General features: G+C 44.7%; 1 long non-coding RNA gene across 1 annotated transcript; it reads left to right on the top strand.

Moving 5' to 3' along the window:
- Nucleotides 1–724: 724 nt before the first annotated feature.
- On the top strand, nucleotides 725–3389 carry LOC120098841 (uncharacterized). The gene is made up of 2 exons (XR_015645190.1): nucleotides 725–964; nucleotides 3063–3389. It is a non-coding gene; the product is annotated as an uncharacterized LOC120098841 (long non-coding RNA).
- The last annotated feature ends 8097 nt before the right edge of the window (nucleotides 3390–11486 follow it).

The following is an 11486-nucleotide window of genomic DNA, read 5'->3' as shown; positions in this document are numbered from 1 at the left end:
GGCTGGAGAAGGGAAAGGAAAGAGAGGACTAGAGAGAAGGTTCAGCACTAGATGCTTTTCCACATGGTGGTTCTCAACCATCTGTAACTCCAGTTCCAGATCTGATGCCTCCTCTGACCCCACAAACTCCCGCACTCACACACAGAAAAGAATATGTACGGGCTGGAGAGATGGTTCAGCGGTTAAGAGCACTGACTGTTCTTCCAAAGAATATGTACAACATACGCATATGTAAATACATAATATAATAAAACATATTTCATAGATTTTATATTGATTCTATATATGTATATATTTATTTAAACTTCTATAATTTTTATTTATATTATATACATTTAATAATAATGTCTACATTTAATTTAAATATAATTTTATATATTATAATAAAATAATAAGGTATTTTATACGTCTCAACCTATTCTAGTTACCATCCTTGCTCCAATCAACTCATGTTTTGCCAGTGGTAGGCACTTCAGGTTGGCCACTGGATCCTTCCACTGTGGTCCTTGTAAGTAAGCCTTTATAGCTTTTATCTGATGTGGCAAGATATTCTGAGCATATCATGTCTCGATCTGGACTCGGAATTGGCTGTCTTCCTAGGGACTTCCGTTCCCTTTCCACAAGAAGTAGCATTCGAGACAACAGCCTGAATCCCACATGTTCCCTGACACCAGTTGGGACATTATTTTTAGGCCTTAAAACAGACAGAGATAGAAATGTTTTTAAGATGAAATGTATTCCTAGCATAGAGAGAGAAACACTGGAGGTGTCCAATGCCCTGGTCTGCTGAGCCTTTTCTAAAGACATAGAAACAAGTAAGAACCATTCTGCACAGCATCAGGCCGAGGTGGACGTTCCAATCAGACTGGAAGGACAGGACAGAGGGACATGACGATGAGGCCATGTTGATGAGTGTCCCTTATACTCTGGGTATGGTGGATTTCCAGATGAAATCTCAACAAGGGTGAGGTGACCGCATTTGTTTGATCTCTCTCTGTCTCTCTGTCTCTCTGTCTCTCTCTCTGTCTCTCTGTCTCTCTCTCTGTCTCTCTCTGTCTGTCTGTCTGTCTCTCTCTCTGTCTCTCTCTCTCTCTCTCTCTGGCAAGATCTTACTGTGCAGCCTTGATTCGCATTTTAGACCAGGATGTCTTGAAATTGCAAATATTAGCTTACCTCTACTACCTAGAGGCCGTATGTACCCACATTTCTTTGCTTTCTTATTTAATTATGTTTATGTGTGGATGTTTTCCCCTGACTGTTTGTCTAAGACCACATGAATTCTTGGCGCTGGAGGAGGCCAGTCCCCTGGACCTGAGTTACAGACAGTTGTGAGCTACCATTCAGGTGCGGGGAATCAAACCTGGGTCCTCTGGAAAAGCAGCCAGTACTCTAGCCATCTTTCCAGCCCGTTCGTTTTTGTTTGTTTGAGAGAGTCTCACTATATACCTCTGGCTGGTCCAGAATTCAAGATGTAGAGCGGCTGGGCCAAGAGCTGGAATCAAAGGCATGTGCCACCCATCCCCAGGGGGCATTTTTAGTTGAGAACCCCAAGAGGTGATAAAAGCAGTGTGGGGGACCCAGGGTAGCTGATTTGATGGAAAATGAATAAACAACAAGAAAATCAGAATCTGCCCACCACGTGTGATGCTTCTGTCAAGGTTGTTTCTCAGAGAAGCCAGCTCACATGTTTATAGCATTGTATCCTGGAGCTCCCAAAGTGCCTGGAATTGGAAGAGAAAAGAAAGGCTGCTCAGAGGTCCTGTTCTAGCCTCTCTCTCTCCTCCGCTTAACCTCCAACAAAATTTTCACATGTAACAAAATAATTCTCATCTTCTGCAAATGTTTTCCAACTAGCATGCTGGGGGTCCAAGAACCAAGAGGGTGCATAAAATTAGCACATAGGAGTGGGATGGGAGACTTATTTCTCTAGGGGTGCGGTGGGGGGGGGTCTTAGTTAGGTTTTCATTGCTGTGAAGAGACACCATGACCACGGCAACTTTTTTTTTCTTTTTCTTTTTTTTTTTTTTTTTTTTTGGAGCTGGGAACCGAACCCAGGGCCTAGCGCTTCCTAGGCAAGCGCTCTACCACTGAGCTAAATCCCCAACCCCGACCATGGCAACTTTTGTAAAGGACGTTTCATTGGGGCTGGCTTACAGGTTCAAAGGTTCAGTCCGTTATTGTCATGGCAGGATGTGAAGGCATCCAGGCAGTCATGGTGCTGGAGGAGGAGCTGAGAGTTCTACATCTTGACCCACAGGCAGCAGCAGGAGACTGTGTGCCACACTGGGTGTAGCTTGAGCATAGGAGACTTCAATGGCGGATTCCACAGTGACACATTTCCTTCAACAAGGCCACACCTCCTGATAATGCCACTCCCTATGGGCCAAGCTTTCAAACAGGAGTCTATGGGGGGCTATTCCTATTTAAACTACCACAATAGGTTTTTCCATTTCCGTTGAATTATGTCGTTCACAGTATTGTTACAAATAGGATGTCAAAGGTGACCAGCACAAACAAAGACTTATAAGCATCACGGGATACATTCAACTCCAAATACCTCAAGCAGGAGGATAGCAGGATCTGGCTCCCTCCCACTTCCTAACCAGGCTCCATAAAGCCAGCTCCCCCACCATCAACCCTGGCAGCCATTTATTCCCTGACAGTTACAGGCTTCACTCCTTGTTTGACTTGATAAGGTCCTCCCACCCAGCTCCTGGGCATGTAGATGAAGTTTCTTCCAACATCCCTGCACTGGCAAGTGGTACACAGTCCCACGCACATTGTCCCAGAGACCCCTGGCCACTTCCCAGGGGCATAAATACCCCTTTCTCCCGCCAAAAACCAAACCAGTTCCCCAAAGCTATTCCTGCGTGTGTTCTTTGCCTGGGCGGTCATCACGGACAGACAGAGATCTGGCTCTAGATTTATCCGTGCACGTGACTGAGCCTCCCTCCCGCCACTCTAGTCGGTGCACAACTGGCTTGGGTACCCTGCTGGAGAAACGAACTCGGACACTCCTTTCTTTTCTCCGTGGACACTGAGTCCCGCTTATGTCTTTACAGAGCTCTTCTGACGTGATCGTCGCAAACGTCGTCTTCCTGCAGATGGTACACAGCTGGAGCCGGGTTGGAGGATCTTTCCCCTACATTCCATTCCCTAGAGTAAGAGAAGGCTGAGCGGCTGGTGGCCTGGCCTCTGTCAGTGGCCAAGACCCAGTGACTGATGTCTGAACAAAGAAGGAGCCTTCTCAGGCAACAGAATCAGCCGAAATAAACATCGCCAGCATGGGTACCGTACACTGCGAGTTCAGTGGTGGCTATATAATAAATATCTTCCCTCCAGTGCCCAATACCACACGATCGAATAAATAAGTGAAAAGTTACAAGCAAGCAGTTTCCATGTTATGACTGTGGGGTTGAAGATAATTGAATTAATCAGCCACCCAGAGAGTTGTGTCTCCTTGGTGTCCTGACCCAGAAGTGGGCATCTCTCTCCATGACTTTCAGAGCCCTTTGGTGATAAGAGAGTTCTGGTGTTAGGGAATATAAATTTAGGTTTTATTACTGAGTTTTCTGGCAATGAATTCACAAAAGCCTCTGGGTGTCATTTCACTGTATCACCGCCTGACATTTAAGGGTGGTTGAAGGGCTTGGGAGAAATGAAAAACAACAACAACAAAAAAATAGTATCCTTGTTTTAGTTTTGAAACATATCTCTAAGTAAACCAAGTCATTAGAATTCAAGAGGAACTTTAAAAGTCAGCCCTTAGACTGCAGCCTTTTGCAGACTGCAGAAGGCTCTTCATTTTCTTAATACATTAAAAATGACTTCCCGGGGCTTGGACCCGGGAGCTGGCACAACGGGTTAACATACCTGCTTGCGAGCTGATGGGTTCTAGTCCCAGCACCCACATGGTCGAGAGGACGGACTCTCATAAGTTGTCTTCTGACATAAACACAGGCACACAGAGGCACACACACACACACACACACACACACACACACACATGCACACACACAGGCACACATAGGCACACATACACATGCATATTTACTCATATCCCTGAATAAGTCAAAATGTAAAAAAAAAAGCACCAAATTGATAAAAAACTCTTCTATTTTTATTATTACTAAGGACTCGAGGACGAATTCAGCTCTTAAACATGCCATAACACTTGATTTGAAGATGCTAACAGTCAACCTTCCAAGGCCAAATCATGCCACGATAACAAGGACACATCACGGCACTTCCTCAATAGATGGGACATTAGGATCCCACATTATTCACACAGTTGGCTCTTGAGGCAAAAGTTCAGGAATGATCTAAGACCTCCGTATAATGAACAGTGGCCAGTTCTAGATCAGCAGCCATACATTAAAAATTAAAATCAGGAGAGAGAGAAATAATTTTAAAGTTTTGATGCTGCAGCCAGCAAGATGGCTTCGTGGGGGAAAAACATTTGCAGGGCCGGCCAGATGACCCTGAGTCCAATCTCTAGGCCCCGCATAAAGGTGGAGGGAGAAAACAGACTCCACAAAGCTGTCCTCTGACTTCCATGTGCGCACTGTGGCATGCATGTCCATACTCCCCCACCACACACATGCACACACGCTAATGGTGATGGATACAACAGATGTAAATGTTAATTAGACTTTAACATTTACCAACCGTGAGACCTGAAGCTTTCCCTACCTCAGTTTCTTCCTCAAATAAAGGTTTGATTAGAGAATGAAGTATAAAAAAAAATGGGTGTAAGCTAATTTTCTCTCCTGCTCAGATGACACCCAATCTTAAGAGCTAAAGAAAAAGAGGCTAAATTCACACAACCTTGTTAAATATGTTGCTAAGGGGTTCTTTTTTTGGTTGGTTGTTTTTTTGTTTTTGTTTTTTGTTGTTTTGTTTTTTTGTTGTTTTTTTGTTTTTGTTTTTTGTGTGAGAGGATGTGGTGTTTTGAATATGCTTGGCCCATAGGAAGTGCTATTTAGAAGGTTGAGATAGGTAAGGCCCTGTTGGAGGAAGGGCAGCACTCTGTGTGGGGACTTTGAAGGCACTTAGTGCTCAAGCTCCACCCCCCCTTAGGGGATAGCCTTCTTCCTGCCTGCCTTCAGATCAAGATGTGAAGTTCTCAGCTCCTCCTGCACCACGTCTGCCCAGACACTGCCATGCTTCCTGCCATGACGATAACGGACTGAACCTCTAAGACTGTAAGCCAGCCCCAATTAAATGTGCTTTAGAAAAATCACCTCAGTCATGGTGTCTCTTCACAGCCATAAAAATCTAACTAAGACACAGGGTTTCTCTGTGTAGTCCTGGCTGTCCTGGAACTTGCTCTGTAGACCAGGCTGGCCTGAAATTCACAGAGGTCCCCACCTGTGTCTGCCTCCCAAGTTCTGGGATTAAAGGCCATGCGTCACCACTGCCCAGCAAACAATAAAGTTCTTTACAACAGCCCACAAACTACCTTCATTCTCTCTACATATATTTCAATAATTAGCATGCCGTAGCAGGGTCTTCAGTGAAATAACAGACGTGACTTACTTGTACAAAGTCAGACCACACAGCCCACGCTTGGCAATAGTTCGTTGATTATACTTGCCTACTGCATTTTACTTAACGTCACTTCATGAAGCAGATGAGAATTTTTTTTTTTAGGTGACAACTTGTGTATTATGTGGAACACTCTTCCATGGAGTCCAAACCCCTTCACAGGACATAATTAGTAATACTGTAAATCTACCAGGCAATCTTTATATATGTGAACAAAATTACCAAAAGGGGAGAAAATAATGGACTTATCCTCAAAATACACCCTGTATGTCACTGAGGAGGGAGGGAGGGACAGACAATGCATCTCCTCAGCCAACAGGAACCAATGACCAATCCCCTGATGTCATCTTTGATGCCAGTCCTCTCGTCTGCCCGCTGCAATCCCCAGATCTGATCTGGGATAGCATTTGGAAGATGAGGAGTGATATTATCTGCAGGCTGATCCTTCAGTCCCATTTGTATTGTATTTCTGTAGAAGGCTGGATCAAGCCTACCAAGGAAAGAAACCCATCGATGCCCTTCGCTGCTATCAGATCAGCGGACTTCCTGCCAAATGGATGTGACCAGAGGGCAAGGGAGAGCCTTCTGATCAGGAAGGCGGCAAAGGGTATGATGACACCAGCTCTCTTTACAGGCATGCAGCTGATTAATAGCACTGTTGGGGATTTTAAAAGAGGGTGACTACTTCGATGATGTCATCCACTTAGCATCGAGAAGCATCTTGCAGCCATACCTGCGGTCAGATCAAGGTCACAGAGCACAAGACAGAGAGACTCGGTTACAGGGGAAATCTTACCCTTTTCCTCAATTACTTAAGTTGTGCAAAATCTAAAGCAATTTTGTCTTTATTCTGTTTCGATAAATTGCAATTGCCTGTAGCTTTCTGAGCTAATGGAATTAAATTTTCAAGGAAAAAAAGAAGCGATCTCATTTTATATTTATCTTACTTCATTGTTTGAGACAAGGTCTCATGTAGCCCAAGCTAGTCCCTAATTTACTACTTAGCTGAGGATAGCCTTGAGCTCCTGCTTCCGGCTTTCAGGTGCTGGGAGCATAGAGGTACATATCACTATGACTGGTTAAAAGGGGATTTTTTAAAAAATATTTATTTATTTATCCTATATACGTACACTGTAGCTGTCTTCAGACACACCAGAATAGGGCATCAGATCCCCATTACATATGGTTGTGAGCCACCATGTGGTTGCTGGGATTTGAACTCAGGACCTCTGGAAGAACAGTCAGTGCCCTTAACTGCTAAGCCATCTCTCCAGCCCTTTCTTTTTCACTATAATCATTGATTCGTTCAATGAGTATTTATTGCAAGCTGACCCTGGGTTTATCCCCAATTTGCCTCACCTCCTCCGCCATCCAAACCCAGTTCTTTTAGATGAAGCTCACTGAGATCTCGTTTTATGGATCATGTGACAGTTGTCTTAAGAGGGCAACTATATACTGAGCATACAGTTGATGCTTCCGATGGCTCGAAAGTGGCTTCTAAAGTCCCCGCTCTACAAATCTAATCCCACTTCCAACAGTATCAAGAAGTGGACTCTTTAAGAGGTGAATAACAGGAGGTCTCTGTTCTGAAGGATTCCCGTCCTTAAAGAAGGAATGGATTCGGCGCCCAAAAAAGTGGATTTGTTGGGTTGGCGAGGTGATTCAGCAGGTGATGGCACTTACTGCCAAGCCTGACAGCCTGAGATTGATACCTCAGGACCCACGTGATGGAAGGAGAGAACCAACGGCTGACAACTGTCCTCTGACCACCACATGCACTGTGACGCACGCACGCACGCACGCTCGCACGCACGCACGCTCGCACGCACGCTCGCACGCACGCACGGAGGACGTAAATGAGATAAAATATTAATGCAAAGACCAAATTTGTTATCAGTGCAGCTCACTTCCCCGGTTTGCCCGGTTAGTCTTTCTCACTCCTTGCCTTCTACCATAGGAAAAAACAGCAAAAAGACCCTCAGCGGAAGTTCCGCTGGCCTCGGACTCTCTACCTTCCACTACGCTATGAAATGAATCTTCATTCTTTGTAAATGAACCCACCTCGGGTATCGTGCTACATAAGTACAAAGCTGACAAAAGCCTAACACACTTGTTGATGAATTGGTCCGTGAGTAGAAGAAGAGAAGAATAATTTTAGTGTATCCATTGGTGGTTAACGAGTACGAACCCCACCCCCACCCCACCCTCACCCTCCCCAACCTCAGAATCAACTACAGAAGCATCCTGTGGACAATTCTAAAGATGAAGATGTATTTAAAACCAGCCAGTTTGTCTTTCTATGACTGAACTGTTGTCGTAGTCTGATCTCTGGGACACATTTAGCTTTGCCATCTTGTACAATCAGGATTGATATTTGCTCGGTTAAGGGCCTGTGGAATAATGTCTCAGGTGTTTTCTATCAAGTTAACGACCTGAGTTTGATTTCTGGGACCCACATGGTGAAAGGCGAGACTGGATTCCTCTCACTTCTCCTCTGTGCGGTACCCCTGCATGTCCCCATACACATTCACACCCATGCACAAACTAAAGAAACAGCTACAATGAAAGTTTAAAAATTCCTTTATCAAGGTGGACATGGTAGTACATGCTTTTAATCCCATCAATCAAGAGGTAGAGGCATGTGGATCTTTATGAATTCCAGGCCAGTCTTGTCTACACACAGTGAGTTGCAGGCCAGCAAAGGCTTCATAGTGAGACCCTGTCTCAAAATAAAGAAGACCAACTACAAAAATTCAATTAGCAAAAGAAGGAGAAGGAGGGGGGAGGGGAGAAGAGGGGGAGGGGGAGAGAAGGGAGAGGGGAGGAAGAGGAGGAGGAGGAGGAGGAGAAGAAAAGAAGAAGGAGAAGGAGAAAGAGAAGGAGAAGGAAGATAGCATATTAAAAAAAAAAAAAAAGGTCATGGGTTGAAGATTCAGTCCAAATAGAGTACTTACTAGCACATTGTGAATGATCTCCAAGACTGTATAAAGGGCCATGGCCTACATAAGTCATGATCATATGACAGTAATCCCAGAACTTGGAAGATGGATGCAGGAGGATCAGAAGTGTAAGGGCATCCTTGGATACTACATAGCAGTTTTGATTCCAGCCTATAGAAGACTCTGTCTAAAAAAGCATGAAAAAATAATAAAAGGTCATGTTTTTAAAAAAATACATGCAAACCCGGTGGTGGTGGCAGCACATGCTTTTAATCCCAGTACTCAGGAGGCAGAGACAGGCAGCTGCCTAAGTTTGAGGCCAGCATGGTCTACAGAATAAGTTCCAGGACAGCCAGGGCTACACAGAGAAACCCTTTCTGGAGAAAATGGGAAAAAGAAGATACATGTATCAAGCATTTTACTTTAATTTAAAACAAAGAAGGTGGGTTGGTTCAGCAGTCTTTCCTGTAACCACATGGCTGGTGATGAGGTCTTTGAGAAACTTTCCTGATTTACATTGTCAGTCATGATGAACACACCTATCATTCCTAACTCCTCAAGCACACATGCACAGTTCAGGAAGGGGAGGGAATCTCATAAAAACGGGGTTGCATCAATCTGCAAGGACTTACTCATCCTGAGCATAAACACTGTATCTCATAAGCTGACACAGAATCCATGTCTTTCTTTTTTTTTTTTTTTTTTTTTTTTTTTTTGGTTCTTTTTTTCGGAGCTGGGGACCGAACCCAGGGCCTTTCGCTTCCTAGGCAAGCGCTCTGCCACTGAGCCAAATCCCCAACTGTCCATGTCTTTCTTATGGTTTCTATTGCTGTATAAAACACCATGGGAGGTGGTGGCGCACACCTTCGATCCCAGCAGAAACAGGCAGATCTCTGAGTTTGAGGCCAGCCTGGTCTACAGAGCTTGTTCTAGGATAGTCAGAGCTACACAGAGAAACCTTGTCTCAAAACACCAAAGAGAGGAGGGCAGGGGGAGAAGAAAATAAAATAAAATAAAATGACAGTCAATTACAACAAATTGGGAAAGAATGTATTTCAGCTTAAATTCCCACATTATGGTCTATCACTAATAGAAGTAGGGCAAGGAACTCAAATGGAGCAGGAACCTGGAGGCAGGAGCTGGTATAGAAACCTTGGAGGAGAATTGCTCTCTGGCTAGCTCCCCGTGGTTTCCTCAACCTGCTTTTCTCATAGCACCCAGGACTGCCCACCCAAAGATGGCACTGACCCCAGGACCACCCACCCAAAGATGGTGAGATGCCCCCACCCCACATCAATCATAAATCAAGGTAATGCAACGTAGGTTAAGAGTTGCCTGAAGTGGTTTGGGGATTTAGATCAGTGGTAGAGCGCTTGCCTAGGAAGCGCAAGGCCCTGGGTTCGGTCCCCAGCTCTGAAAAAAAGAACCAAAAAAAAAAAAAAAAAAAAAAAAAAGAGTTGCCTGAAGGTCATCCTATTGGGGACATTTTCTCAACTGGTGTTCCCTCTTCCCAAATGACTCTAGCTAATGCCAAAGTGACATAAGAAACTAGCCAGCAGCATCCATACAGCCAAGTAGTTGAGCTCTTCCCCTCCTTACTTAGTTGTAGGCAAGTCATTAAACCCTGTTTTTAATCCCCAGTATAAAGCAAGGCACGGTGGTACAGTCCTGTCATCCAGTCCTGGGGGAGGTAGAGGCAAGAGGATCAGAAGTTTAAGGTCATCCTTGGGTATGTAATTGTCGTCTCTGAGGCTTACTGCCTCAGTCTGCTAACCCAGGCCTAGAATGTTTTCAGCCTCTGAGACTGACTGCTGAATAAGCTCACCCCCTCCTTGTTCTTTCTGAACTCTGGCTGGCTGGTTCAACTCAGCTGTTCTGACTCAACCTCCTCTCCAAGCTGACTGATTCAATTGCTCTGCTTGAACCTCAAACTAACGTTGGCAATTTGTTCTAATCTTCTGGATCCTTCTCAGTCAATGACTCATTCTGTCTTCACCTGTGTCTAGCTTGTGTTCTCTCTCTCTCTCTCTCTCTCTCTCTCTCTCTCTCTCTCTCTCTCTCTCTTCCTCTCTCTCTCTCTCTCTCCTGTCTCTGTACAACAGTCCCAGTAAATCTGCCTCCTTCTCCTTCCTCTTTCTTTCTCTCTGAACTGCCCCTTCAGCAGCTTCCCTTGCCTCTCTTGTCTCCTGAGAGGTGGGCATATCCTAGTCTGTCAAACCTTTCTCTGATTCGTTGCTTTGTCTGCCACTCAATTAACCATCACTTTCACGCATGGGTGCTTCCTTCTACAAACTAAATTAATTGTGTGGGATGAATAGGTGTGTCCTAAGGGCTTGTCTCTATTCCAGCCAGAGGGATTAAAGGTATGTGCTGGGCCATACCTCAACCAGAAACAGCTTTTTTTTTTTTTTCAGTAAACAGCACAATATTGGTTTTCACAGTGTGATCAAATATCCTACAACAGGATACACAGCAAGTTAAAGGCTAGACAGGTAGACACGAGAGCCTGTTTCAAGAAAAGAACAAACAGAAGGAAGGAAGGAAGGAAGGGAGGAAGGAAGGGAGGGAGAGAGGGAGGGAGAGAGAGAGAGAGAGAGAGAGAGAGAGAGAGAGAGAGAGAGAGAGAGAGAGAGTGTCTTGGGGTGTAGTGGTACATGATTTGTTGGGGGGCAACCTGGAAACTAATGTTAGGTACCAGCCTGCTAGTTTACCTGAGTCCAAACTTAGGTCAGGTTCTCTAAAATGGAGTCTGAACTGAAAAGATTTGGCCTCTCCCTGGCACTTAGGAGACATAGGCAGGCAAGTAGAGATCTGTGACATTTTGAAGGCTAGCCTGGGCTACATAGGGAATTCCAGAACAACCAAAGCTACACAGTGAGACTATGACTTATCTTTAAAAGGGGGGAGGGGTGTATATTTTCGCAGTGTTCTTTCAGGTCCATTATCTTGATTAGTCTCAAAACAATGCCATGAGGTTGATGAAGTCTTTTCCTTTTTGAG

The sequence above is a fragment of the Rattus norvegicus genome, chromosome 20 (genome assembly GCF_021556685.1).
Source record: "Rattus norvegicus strain SHRSP/BbbUtx chromosome 20, alternate assembly SHRSP_T2T, whole genome shotgun sequence".
Classification (NCBI taxonomy): Eukaryota; Metazoa; Chordata; class Mammalia; order Rodentia; family Muridae; genus Rattus; species Rattus norvegicus.
This window is presented reverse-complemented; position numbering and strand designations above follow the sequence as displayed.